The sequence below is a fragment of the Rhinoderma darwinii genome, chromosome 5, assembly GCF_050947455.1.
Source record: "Rhinoderma darwinii isolate aRhiDar2 chromosome 5, aRhiDar2.hap1, whole genome shotgun sequence".
Classification (NCBI taxonomy): Eukaryota; Metazoa; Chordata; class Amphibia; order Anura; family Rhinodermatidae; genus Rhinoderma; species Rhinoderma darwinii.
Window position 1 is genome coordinate 231,674,565 of NC_134691.1, and position 12,487 is coordinate 231,687,051.

At 50.9% G+C, this 12,487-nt stretch overlaps 2 non-coding genes and 1 pseudogene across 2 annotated transcripts; all 3 read left to right on the forward strand.

The window, feature by feature from the left end:
- The first annotated feature begins 662 nt into the window (after positions 1 to 662).
- On the forward strand, positions 663 to 858 carry LOC142653701 (U2 spliceosomal RNA). Its single transcript, XR_012848621.1, has one exon. It is a non-coding gene; the product is annotated as a U2 spliceosomal RNA (small nuclear RNA).
- A 1,292-nt stretch (positions 859 to 2,150) lies between these two features.
- Positions 2,151 to 2,220, forward strand: LOC142654740 (U2 spliceosomal RNA; annotated as a pseudogene).
- Positions 2,221 to 2,971: 751 nt separating this feature from the next.
- LOC142654040 (U2 spliceosomal RNA) lies at positions 2,972 to 3,167 on the forward strand. The gene has a single exon (XR_012848840.1). It is a non-coding gene; the product is annotated as a U2 spliceosomal RNA (small nuclear RNA).
- Positions 3,168 to 12,487: the final 9,320 nt, after the last annotated feature.

Genomic DNA, 12,487 nt, shown 5'->3' on the forward strand with positions numbered 1-12,487 from the left:
TACCTGCTGCTGAACTAAATATCGCTGGCATCCCGGCCAGAGTGACCAAGCTACAGACCCCTGATGATGAGTATTGAAACGCGTAGGGTCGGTTGTGAATAGGAATTTTTTAGCATTGGGAACACTAGCATTGTTTGTATACCTCAACACTAGGAGCTTCCGGTGCGGTTATCATGGACTCTAGTGTGAATTAGGGTCAAGACTATTGTTATGCCCATTTTTCAAATGCTGATTCCGTATTGATATTCTTGTTGAACACTGAGCTATAGGAGGTTTACAATTGAATTAGAACTCAGTGTTTATTATTTAATACGTTTTTATACACACGGTGGGGCTTTTTCACAGTGGTGATTGTACCCCTGTTTTTAGAGAGTTATAAATAAATGTTATATTTTACTCATATATTACACCAGTGAATCCTTTAAAATTGTTATGTTGTGGGAGCACAATTGAATACATCTTTGAAATACAGTGAATCAAGCAAAAGAAGCAAATCCTGTGTAGCTTCCTCTCCGGCCTTTATTCACCTCCCGCCTAGCTGTGCTTGTGTGAGTGTGTGAGCCGGCAGGGCCCCATGGAATTGCCTAGGAGTAGGCTGAATCGTTGCAAGGGGTGAACAGCAGTATTGGGCAGGCTCGGGCAACGCGCGGCACATTGGGGTTATCGCTTCTCGGCCTTTTGGCTAAGATCAAGTCAAGTGTAGTATCTGTTCTTATCAGTTTAATATCTGATACGTCCCCTATCTGGGGACCATATATTAAATGGATTTTTAGAACAGGGAGATGGAAATAGAGCTTGCTCTGTCCACTCCACGCATTGACCTGGTATTGCAGTATTTCCAGGACCGGTGCACCCTTTCCTTATGTGTTTACTAAAATCAGATTCCAAAAGTGTTTTTTGTGTTTGCCATTGTTTTTGTCTTGCACATTGCACATCTCCTTTAATCCCATTATTTCAACACCTGTTGGACAATGCATTTTTACAGTCATGTGTGATAATGAGCTAATTTATTAAATGCAATTAATTTATAGATTGCAACCTCTTGTTTTGTGTCGTCTGTGTTTCTGTGTTTCCGGCATTTCACATTGGAACAGCTCATTCACCTTCCTTGTCTTCTCTCCGCCCTCACTCCTAGGTAAGTTAAAGAGCTGCACCTGAGCCAGCCATCAAGCCAGCCACTGATTGATGCAGCACCACAGTCAAATAGTGGAGTGGAGTGGAGTGGAGTAGGGGAACAGCAAACAGCCATTAAAGCAGCCAGCCGCCCGCCCGCCCGCCTGCCCGCCACAATATACCTACCTGTGTACACTAGATGGATGTGATGGAATGTACTGTTGTCCCTATATTTCAGAGAAGTAAGAATTGCAGTTGCAACAAACCCTTGCTTGCCTACAAAGAGAGCAGCAATTTGGATTTGTTACTATGTTACCTGGAAGAATAACAAACTGTGCAAGGATGGAGGTTGTAGGAGCAAGGAGAAGTTGTCTGTAAAGTTGGTGGATGCCTATTTTCCATTTTGCAGTCCCTTGTCTCCCTCTTGTGGCCTCCTGGAGGCAAATAAATGTGCAAAAAAAAGACAGCCTGGGGGCCGCCTGTTGCAGTGTTGCCCTCTCAGGCAACACTGACTGACTGACTGAGCAGCACCGTCTTATATAAAGTTCAGACGGAACTTTGCACGTGTCATAGTACAGCCCTGAGGAGCCAGAGCCAGCTTTATGACATCATAATGGGGCCTCAGAGATAAAAGCCTGGGCCCAGGCAGTGTTGGTCAGTGCTGCTCAGCAGGCAGCACTGGACTGGATTAAAGCTGATACAAGTTGTGAAGGAACAAGGGGTGGCTGTGGGCATGCACTTACTGCTGCTGCTGCTGCTGCTGCCAGTATTTGCACGGCAGGAGGACATTTGTGCGTTGCCAGGAAGGCGTTTTTATGTAGATTCCTCCTCTTTCAGCACTGCATTGTGGTGCAAGCAAAATAAGCAAATCCTGTGTAGCTTCCTCTCCGGCCTTTATTCACCTCCCGCCTAGCTGTGCTTGTGTGAGTGTGTGAGCCGGCAGGGCCCCATGGAATTGCCTAGGATTAGGCTGAATCGTTGCAAGGGGTGAACAGCAGTATTGGGCAGGCTCGGGCAACGCGCGGCACATTGGGGTTATCGCTTCTCGGCCTTTTGGCTAAGATCAAGTGTAGTACCTGCTCAAGCTGAGGTTAGTAATCATCCCTGCCGGTGGTTCGTGGGCCATCGTAGGGGGATGACAGAACGCCGAGGTGAGGGCAGGGAACCACAACGGTCATCGCTCTGGTGTACGCATTTGGTTTAAAGGTACCATTTGTAGGTGACCAGGCGACCGCCGGATCGAGGTCATTAGGTCGGGTAGTTTGGAAGCCCGAGTTGCTATGTGCCCCAGGGCTGGTGACCCTGGGTTGTCCTAACTCACTGGGGGTGGGATCCCACTGAGTGAAGGCACACTTGCACACACTCTCTTTCACGCTATATGAGCACACACCTTTATTCTCCCGGCCTTCTGGCTGGGAGATGAGGAATTTTTTTATACCTGGCGGATGTCCAGGCTGTATCACAGCGCACATCCACTTATTTAATTTTGTTTTTCACTGTGTGTTTGTCACGTTTGTCACAGGATTTCGGATGCGGTGCCCTTTTGGGACCCGTCCAAGGTCTAGGGGGAAAATGTGTGGCCTTCTGGTTCCTTTTTCCCCTGCAACCCGGCCTCCCTTCTTCGGAAGGGAGGTGCAAGTAGAAGCAGGCTCCAAGGTGGACACTGGGGTGGCAGCCCAGGTAGAAGCCTTGGAGTGTTGTTGGGTCTCCCTAAGCTTCGGCAAGGGGGATCATCGATCCTCGATCCTCTTGGCCTAAGGCTTGGAGGGTCGGGGAATGGTTATGCGGGGCCTCTCTCTTTTAAGAGAAGGGCTGCGATAGACCGCATCCTTGTGCACTTTTTGTGTGGCACCCCTGCACTTTTTTTTTGCACTTGGGTGATAGAAAGCACGACTCAAAAATCTGTTCTTATCAGTTTAATATCTGATACGTCCCCTATCTGGGGACCATATATTAAATGGATTTTTAGAACAGGGAGATGGAAATAGAGCTTGCTCTGTCCACTCCACGCATTGACCTGGTATTGCAGTATTTCCTGGACCGGTGCACCCTTTCCTTATGTGTTTACTAAAATCAGATTCCAAAAGTGTTTTTTGTGTTTGCCATTGTTTTTGTCTTGCACATTGCACATCTCCTTTAATCCCATTATTTCAACACCTGTTGGACAATGCATTTTTACAGTCATGTGTGATAATGAGCTAATTTATTAAATTCAATTAATTTATAGATTGCAACCTCTTGTTTTGTGTCGTCTGTGTTTCTGTGTTTCCGGCATTTCACATTGGAACAGCTCATTCACCTTCCTTGTCTTCTCTCCGCCCTCCCTCCTAGGTAAGTTAAAGAGCTGCACCTGAGCCAGCCATCAAGCCAGCCACTGATTGATGCAGCACCACAGTCAAATAGTGGAGTGGAGTGGAGTGGAGTGGAGTAGGGGAACAGCAAACAGCCATTAAAGCAGCCAGCCGCCCGCCCGCCACAATGTACCTACCTGTGTACACTAGATGGATGTGATGGAATGTACTGTCGTCCCTACATTTCAGAGAAGTAAGAATTGCAGTTGCAACAAACCCTTGCTTGCCTACAAAGAGAGCAGCAATTTGGATTTGTTACTATGTTACCTGGAAAATAACAAACTGTGCAAGGATGGAGGTTGTAGGAGCAAGGAGAAGTTGTCTGTAAAGAAGAGGCTGGACGCAGCCTGCAGGGCTTAAGGGGAAGCCTCCATGACCGCCCTGGTAGGGAAAGGGTTAATAGGTGAGGGAGAGTTGGAGGGAGTTGGAGGAGGGACAAAGAGGAGTCAGGGGGCCGTTGCTGAGCTTCCCGCTGTTTTCGGCATTGAGCCGGAAGCAGTGGGAGGAGTAACACAGGGAAAGACAAGCTCCCCGTTGCCCGCGCTACTCACCATGTCGGAGGCAGTATTATTAGAGCGGCTGCGTGCCGCTGCTGTGCACCACGGTCCCGGATGGCTGGAAGAGACCGTGGCTGCAATAACGAGGATCCCGGACGCCGTTTCGCCACGTCAGGCCCGGCGTTCGGGGTCTGTTGCAGGGGACAGGCTCCCCTCCCCCGGCCCCCTTCCTAGCATTACTATGGCGGCGGGGGGGGAGTCGGCAACAACCGCTCCTGCTCGGAGCAGGCAGAGAGCGATGCCGGGGGTGACGGCGACTCAGGCCGGGTCGACCCGTCCCTCCCGGCGGTCCCTACCTCCAGAGCGCCTCAGTCCTGAGGCAGTCCCGCGGGCACGGCGTCCTGGCAGGAATCCCAAGCCGCGACGGGGTCCGGCGGTAAGCAGGGAGTCGCAACCCGGGCTCCCTGTCACCCCTCCCCCATCGGATGGAAGATTTGGAGGACAAGGTACGGCCGCCCCGCCTGGTGATGTTCCGGCCAGGGGGCAGGCTTCTTCAGGATCATCAAGACGGACGCCTAGATCTGCAGCGACGTCGAGGCAACAGGTCCGGTCGGAAGTCTGGGTTCCAGTGGTCGGGCGGCAGGTTGCCGGCCCATCGGTCAGCGCTTCATCATCTCCGTTCCGAAGATGTCGGTGGGATGGCCAGTCATCTGCGAGAGAAGAGCTGGAGGAAGTTGAACTGGACGCGGATCGTCGAGGTCAGGATGGTCCGGCTGACGGGAACACAGCGCCTGTGCAGCCCGGTGAGTGTATAACTCCATCATTGTCATATCCAGCGATTTTTATGTCGGGTGTCGGCGGGGGGGCTGCTAGCGTCGCATCGGTGGCCGGTAGTGGCGCGGGTGGGCGCGATGGCGCGGGTCTGGCAGACTTAGTGGGTTGCTTGAGAGAGCTGGTCGGGCGCCTAGATAGGGCGGCGGCGCCGGTAGTCACGGAAGTGTCCCCGGCGGTAGTTTGGGAAGGCCCCAGGGACGTGGGATTGTTACAGGCGCGGCCCGTGACGGCGGTTAGAGAGGCGGTCGCGGTGTCGGTACAGACCGAGGCACAAAAAGATGGCGATCGGGTGCGTATTGATGATCGTGCTCGTGGGGAGGTGTATGTTTGTTTCGAAGGTCCGTTGGGGGCGCATTTAAAGCAGGAGGTGCGTGAGCGGATCTGGAAGGACGAATATGTTGAGATTTTTTCTCTCTTGCCGCTCGCTAAATTTAATTTGGATAAGAGCAAGCGGGACGAGAGTAAAAAGGACGAGGAGGAACGGCGGCGGTATAGGCTTATCCCGCAGACGTTCGTTAATTGGTCGCAGGCGTTCACCATATTAGCCAGTGTGATAGGGGAAAAGGCGCCGGTAAATTGTTCGGCGTTGTTTTGTTATTTTGATGCCATTGGGGAGGCTCATAGGGCGTATGGGGGTCAGGCGTGGCTGCGATACGATGAGCAATTCCGTCAGCGGAAAGCGGTTCGGCCGGCGATTCGGTGGGACCAGAAGGATATTGCTCTCTGGTTACGGGTTACGGCTCCGGTTAGGCAGTCCTTTCCCGGGAGCGCCGGCCAAGGAGGCCAGTCTAGTCAGGTTGGACAAGGCGGCGGGGGAAAGGCGGGTTTTTGCTGGCAATTTAATGAAGGCCAGTGTAAGTTCGGGGCCACGTGCAAGTTCAAGCACGTGTGTTCCGAGTGTAATGGTGCATCACACGGGGCGGCAAAATGTCTGCGAAAAAAGAGGTCAGGGAACCAGTCCTCCGCGGCTGGTCAAGGGGGTGTCACCGGTGAGGGTGAAAAAGATGGCCCCTTATCTAAATGAGTATCCGGATAGGGCGGCGGCTAAGTTGCTTTACGAGGGGTTTTGTGTTGGTTTTGTTATTCCTCCGCCTCCTTATGAGGTTCCGGTTACGCGGAGGAATTTAAAATCGGCTTACTTGCATACCAAGGTCGTGTCGGAAAAATTGTTAAAAGAAGTTTCGTTGGGTCGCATGTCGGGGCCTTTTGTTGATTCGCCAGTAAAAGATTTAGTTGTGTCCCCGTTGGGTATTGTTCCTAAGCGCGAGCCCGGAAAATTTCGTTTGATTCAACACTTATCGTACCCCAAGGGATCGTCGGTAAATGACGGGATTGATCACGAGTTGTGCTCCGTAGTCTATACCTCATTCGATAAGGCGGTGGGTTTAGTGCGGGCTGCGGGTCCAGGCGTGCTGCTAGCAAAAACCGACATCGAGGCGGCGTTCAGGTTGTTGCCAGTTCATCCAGAAAGCCAACGGCTGTTGGGTTGTTTTTGGAATGGGGCTTTTTACGTGGATCGGTGCCTTCCGATGGGGTGTTCCCTTTCTTGTGCATACTTCGAGGCGTTTAGTAGCTTCGTGGAGTGGGTAACGAGGGGAGTAGCCGGGGTCGACTCGTTGATCCATTACTTAGATGATTTCTTGTGCGTTGGCCCGGGGGGTTCGCCGGTTTGCGGTAATTTGCTTTATGCACTACAGAAGGTGGCGAGGGATTTTGGGATCCCTTTGGCGCCAGAAAAAACGGAGGGCCCGGTAGCGACGATTTGTTTTTTGGGAATTGAAATAGATTCGGTGGCAATGGAGTGTCGTCTCCCTGCGGATAAGCTGGGTGCTTTGAGGCTGGAAGTACGGCGGGCTTGTGGACTGAGGAAAATGACGCTGCGGGAGCTTCAGTCGCTGCTGGGGAAGTTGAATTTCGCCTGCCGGATTATGCCAATGGGGAGGGTGTTTGGTAGACGGTTGGCGGCGGCAACGGCGGGAGTGCATGCGCCGCATCATTTTGTGCGGCTCAAGGAGGAGCATCGAGCTGATCTTCAGGTTTGGGATGACTTCTTGGGCCAGTACAATGGTCGCTCGCTATGGATGGCCCCAGCGCAGGATACGAGTGATTTGAATATTTTTACGGATGCGGCTGGGGCGGGCGGTTTTGGAGCTTACGGGGGAGGTTCGTGGTGCGCAGGTCAATGGCCGGCTAGTTGGGTGCTCGAGCTGTTCCCCATCGTGGTGGCGGCGACCATTTGGGGGGACAGGCTCAGGGATAAGAAGGTTCGTTTTTACTGCGACAACATGGGGGTGGTGCTGGCCATTAATAACATCACGGCGTCCTCTCCTCCGGTAGTTCAATTGTTGCGACATTTAGTGTTGGTGTGTTTGTCGTTGAACGCGTGGGTGGTGGCGGTGCATGTGCCGGGAGTACGGAATTGTATCGCTGATGCTCTTTCTCGCTCGCAGTGGGACCGGTTTCGGCAATTGGCACCGGGAGCGGAACGTCTCGGTTTGGCTTGTCCGGAACATCTTTGGGATCTGGTCTCCGTCCCGTAGAACAACTGGTACAAAGGTCTTTGGCACGCACGACGTGGAGTGCTTATTCTGCTTGTTGGAGGCAGTGGGAGGAGTGGGTAAGAGAGTTGGGTGACGTCAATACGGATAGAGACAGGTTGGTGGCACTTTTGTACTGGTTAGGGGACGCCTGGGAGGCGGGGTTTTCATTGGCAAAGGTGAACCGGTTCATGTCTGCGGTGGCGTTTGGTTTTAAGTTGCGAGGCTTTCAGGATGTATCTAAGGAATTTCTGGTGTTACAGGCTTTGAAGGGGTTGCGCCGAGGTAGAGTGGAGGCGGATAGTAGAAGGCCTGTGTCGTTTGCTTTGCTTAGCTCGTTGGGCGGTTCATTAGCATCGGTCTGTCGTTCTTCAGACGAAATGGATTTGTTTCGGTTAGCTTTTTCGTTAGCGTTCTTTGGGGCATTTAGAATAGGTGAGTTGGTGTCGCCAAGTACCAAGCAGGCAGGGGGGCAGAGATCTGGGGAGGTGAGCCTATTCGCAGATCGGCTGGAGGTATGGTTGCGTCGGTCAAAAACTGACCAATTAGGGAAGGGTAAGCTGATAGTTTTGTTTGCCCTCCCGGGGTCGGTTATGTGCCCAGTAGAGTGCATGCAGGGTTTTAAGCCACAAGCGGGGTCTCCAGATTTGCCTTTGTTACGTCATGTGGACGGGTCGTTTTTGTCCAGGTTTCAGTTTGGAGCTGTATTTAAAAAATGTCTGACGGCGGTTGGTGTCGCGGCGGGCTCATATTCATCTCATTCCTTCAGGATTGGCGCAGCAACAGAAGCGGGGCGCTGGGGGTTGGATGATGAAGGGGTGCGGCGCATCGGTCGTTGGGAGTCCAACAGATTTAAGTCCTATGTCCGCCCCCATTTGTTATGAGGCTTGTTGTTAACGCTTAAGAAATGTTTTATATGGTGGTGTCTAATTGTTTTTTCCGTTTCAGATTCGCCTCCGTGTTTGGTGTGGTTGCTGGGTCATTCTTACGTGCACTGGGGGGCTTTGAGGGCGGACGTCCGCCCGGACGGTCGCCAGTTGCGCATTCCGCGACAGGATGCGGTTGTGCATTGGCTGGGATTTAGAGGTATGTCATGGAGCAGGGTGTTGGCAGAATTCCAGACATATGCCCGGCTTGATAGGGTTCCGGAGGTCTTAGTGTTGCACGTGGGTGGGAATGACTTAGGAGTCCGCCCCTTTCGTGAGTTGGTGCGGGATATCAAACACGATATGTTGTGTTTGTGGGTTCTTATCCCAAGTTGGTGATAGTGCGGTCGGACATAGTCCCAAGGAAACATTGGCGGTTGGCTAGGTCAGTGGAGAGAGTCAATAAGGCTCGCATTAAAGTTAATCGGGCGGTGTCCCGTTTTGTAGCAAAAAACGGGGGCATTTGCGTGCGGCACAGGGATTTGGAGTCAGGAGTGGGGAACTTCTGGAGGAGTGATGGGGTTCATCTGACCGAGGTTGGCATTGATCTTTGGAGCTTGGCGATAGCAGAAGGAATAGAAAGGGCGGTGGTGGTGTGGCGGAACTCACAGGCTTAAGGTGGTCAAGGCCTGTTTCGCTGTGGCGGGGGGAGTCCTTGAGGCCAGTCAGTACAAAATGGTGGGGGGGTCGCATCGGGGGTATGCGTCCCCCAAAAAAGGTACATGGTTGAAGACTTCATCGGGTGTTATCCCTTTGAAGTGGTCTTCTGGTGGAAGGTATATCACTTGAAGGCTTCATCGGGTGTTATCCCTTTGAAGTGGACTTCTAGTGGTCGGTATATAACTTGAGGGCTTCATCGGGTGTTATCCCTTTGAAGTGGACTTCTAGTGGTTAGAGCCATCTGAAGAGGTGAACGGTGCTTCCGAGCTGGTTTACGGCTGGAGGTAATTGGTGGTTGCAGATGGCTAACTCGGTGTGTTCTTAAAAAAGGAATATCTGAAAGGGCTTCAAGGACTTCCTCTGCTCGGGTTAATGTTAACGTTAAAATTGTTATTTACGATTCTGACCCATGTTGGGTCATGTGAATTATTAGGAGGAATTCTCTGGTGGATTCCTAACTAGTTATCCGAATGTTTCGGATTTAAATTGTTTTTATAAAACTGTGAAATTAATAAACGGCTGCTGTGGCCATTTCACATCCAACCTCGGTGTCACGTGTCTTTTCTAAAGGTGGGGGTGGAGGGATAGGATGGGTAAGGGAAGGTTCATTAACACACGACTCTACTTAGGCAGGTCAAGAAGAGGCTGGACGCAGCCTGCAGGGCTTAAGGGGAAGCCTCCATGACCACCCTGGTAGGGAAAGGGTTAATAGGTGAGGGAGAGTTGGAGGGAGTTGGAGGAGGGACAAGGAGGAGTCAGGGGGCCGTTGCTGAGCTTCCCGCTGTTTTCGGCATTGAGCCGGAAGCAGCGGGAGGAGTAACACAGGGAAAGACAAGCTCCCACCCTCCCGCCCTTGGTTTGTTACCCCTGTGGGTCTTTATGTACGTCCGTCTATGAGTGTTGTGTTTTATTTGTGTGCTTATTTAACATGTTTTTTCTTTTTTCCGGAGTAGGTTCTGTTGTCATGGCAGCTGGCGGGGGGAGTCCTTGAGGCCAGTCAGTACAAAATGGTGGGGGGGTCGCATCGGGGGTATGCGTCCCCCAAAAAAGGTACATGGTTGAAGACTTCATCGGGTGTTATCCCTTTGAAGTGGTCTTCTGGTGGAAGGTATATCACTTGAAGGCTTCATCGGGTGTTATACCTTTGAAGTGGACTTCTAGTGGTTGGAGCCATCTGCAGAGGTGAACGGTGCTTCCGAGCTGGTTTACGGCTGGAGGTAATTGGTGGTTGCAGATGGCTAACTCCGTGTGTTCTTAAAAAAGGAATATCTGAAAGGGCTTCAAGGACTTCCTCTGCTCGGGTTAATGTTAACGTTAAAATTGTTATTTACGATTCTGACCCATGTTGGGTCATGTGAATTATTAGGAGGAATTCTCTGGTGGATTCCTAACTAGTTATCCGAATGTTTCGGATTTAAATTGTTTTTATAAAACTGTGAAATTAATAAACGGCTGCTGTGGCCATTTCACATCCAACCTCGGTGTCACGTGTCTTTCCTAAAGGTGGGGGTGGAGGGATAGGATGGGTAAGGGAAGGTTCATTAACACACGACTCTACTTAGGCAGGTCAAGTTGGTGGATGCCTATTTTCCATTTTGCAGTCCCTTGTCTCCCTCTTGTGGCCTCCTGGAGGCAAATAAATGTGCAAAAAAAAGACAGCCTGGGGGCCGCCTGTTGCAGTGTTGCCCTCTCAGGCAACACTGACTGACTGACTGAGCAGCACCGTCTTATATAAAGTTCAGACGGAACTTTGCACGTGTCATAGTACAGCCCTGAGGAGCCAGAGCCAGCTTTATGACATCATAATGGGGCCTCAGAGATAAAAGCCTGGGCCCAGGCAGTGTTGGTCAGTGCTGCTCAGCAGGCAGCACTGGACTGGATTAAAGCTGATACAAGTTGTGAAGGAACAAGGGGTGGCTGTGGGCATGCACTTACTGCTGCTGCTGCTGCTGCTGCTGCCAGTATTTGCACGGCAGGAGGACATTTGGGCATTGCCAGGAAGGCGTTTTTATGTAGATTCCTCCTCTTTCAGCACTGCATTGTGGTGCCAGCAAAAGAAGCAAATCCTGTGTAGCTTCCTCTCCGGCCTTTATTCACCTCCCGCCTAGCTGTGCTTGTGTGAGTGTGTGAGCCGGCAGGGCCCCATGGAATTGCCTAGGAGTAGGCTGAATCGTTGCAAGGGGTGAACAGCAGTATTGGGCAGGCTCGGGCAACGCGCGGCACATTGGGGTTATCGCTTCAAGGCCTTCTGGCTGAGATCAAGTGTAGTGCTGTTTATTCGTATCAGTACTGCCTTGGTCTTGGTTGGGAGGTGCTCTGGTACCCTCTCTCTCGGCCTCGGGGGATTGTCCAGGTTCGCCTGGACTTCACCCCCGTGCTGCTATTTGGGAGAGAGGCTTAGTCCGGAGCAACGAGCGGCGATCCCCCTGGCCACATTGACCCGTGTGTCTCTGTGGTGCGATACCCTTTCAGTGAGTTATCATGGCGGCAGATGATAATCTCACGTTCGAGCCGAACTTCACTCGGCTAAAAAACTCGGTACGTTTTACGTATACGGAGGAGGCTCCAGCCAATCGTGGATTGAAACACCTGATCGAAGAGGTGCTTTTGGGAGTATTTGCGATCCGGCCATTGGAGATTTTGGCAATCCAGGACTATCCTAGGCGTGGGATCTATGATGTGACCTTGCGATATGACGGTATATACTTGGATTTTGCAAATCGCTTGAAAAAGGTAGGCAGAGATCCCAGGCTTAAAGGGGTCCAGATTGTGGAGCATTTTTCTTCAGATCGGAAACTCATGGTGATTAAAATGTATTCTCCTTATATAACTGAAGATGAGATAATATTTTTTTTAAAAAAATTTTGTACTTTGGTTATTCCTAAGGGGAAGGTTATGAATGAGTTTGATGTATGGACCTCTAAATGGAAATTTTTTGTTGAACTTAAAGACGACCCAAAAGCACCTGAGGAAAAATTGGTACCCCCAGCTCGTTTTAAATTGGGCAATATTAACGGTGATATTTTTTTTAATGGCATGGAGGAATTTTGTCGAATTTGCAAAAAATATGGGCATACAAAAAATGATTGCGAGAGTACTTGCACAAATTGTGGCAGCCAAAACCATACTGTTAAAAATTGTAACAAACCAAAAAAGTGTAGTCTGTGTCAAGACACCAGTCACTTTTACGTAGCTTGTCCCCACAGACAGAAACCGCAGAAGAGACCACAAAATTCTACATACCGACCCCAACGAGAGAAACAACTGGAAAACCAGCCGGCCCCCGAAGAGGAAGCAAGAATGGAGACCCAAGAAGCAAGTCACACTTCGGACATTAATACTGGTAAGTCTGTTGCCTCTCTTGATAACGAAGGATTTCAGTCTCAAATTAGGATGAAGGACCGACAAAAGGAGAGGAAGCGAATAGAGAAGCAGGGGACGGGGATGCCTTTTTCTCGAAAGGAAGGTAGAAACCCGGAGGAAGCTGTTTCTCAGGAAAAACAAGAAGATCTAGGTGCGAAAAAACGGAAGACAGGTGAGCCTCAAAATCAGGACGTACTAAGGATGAC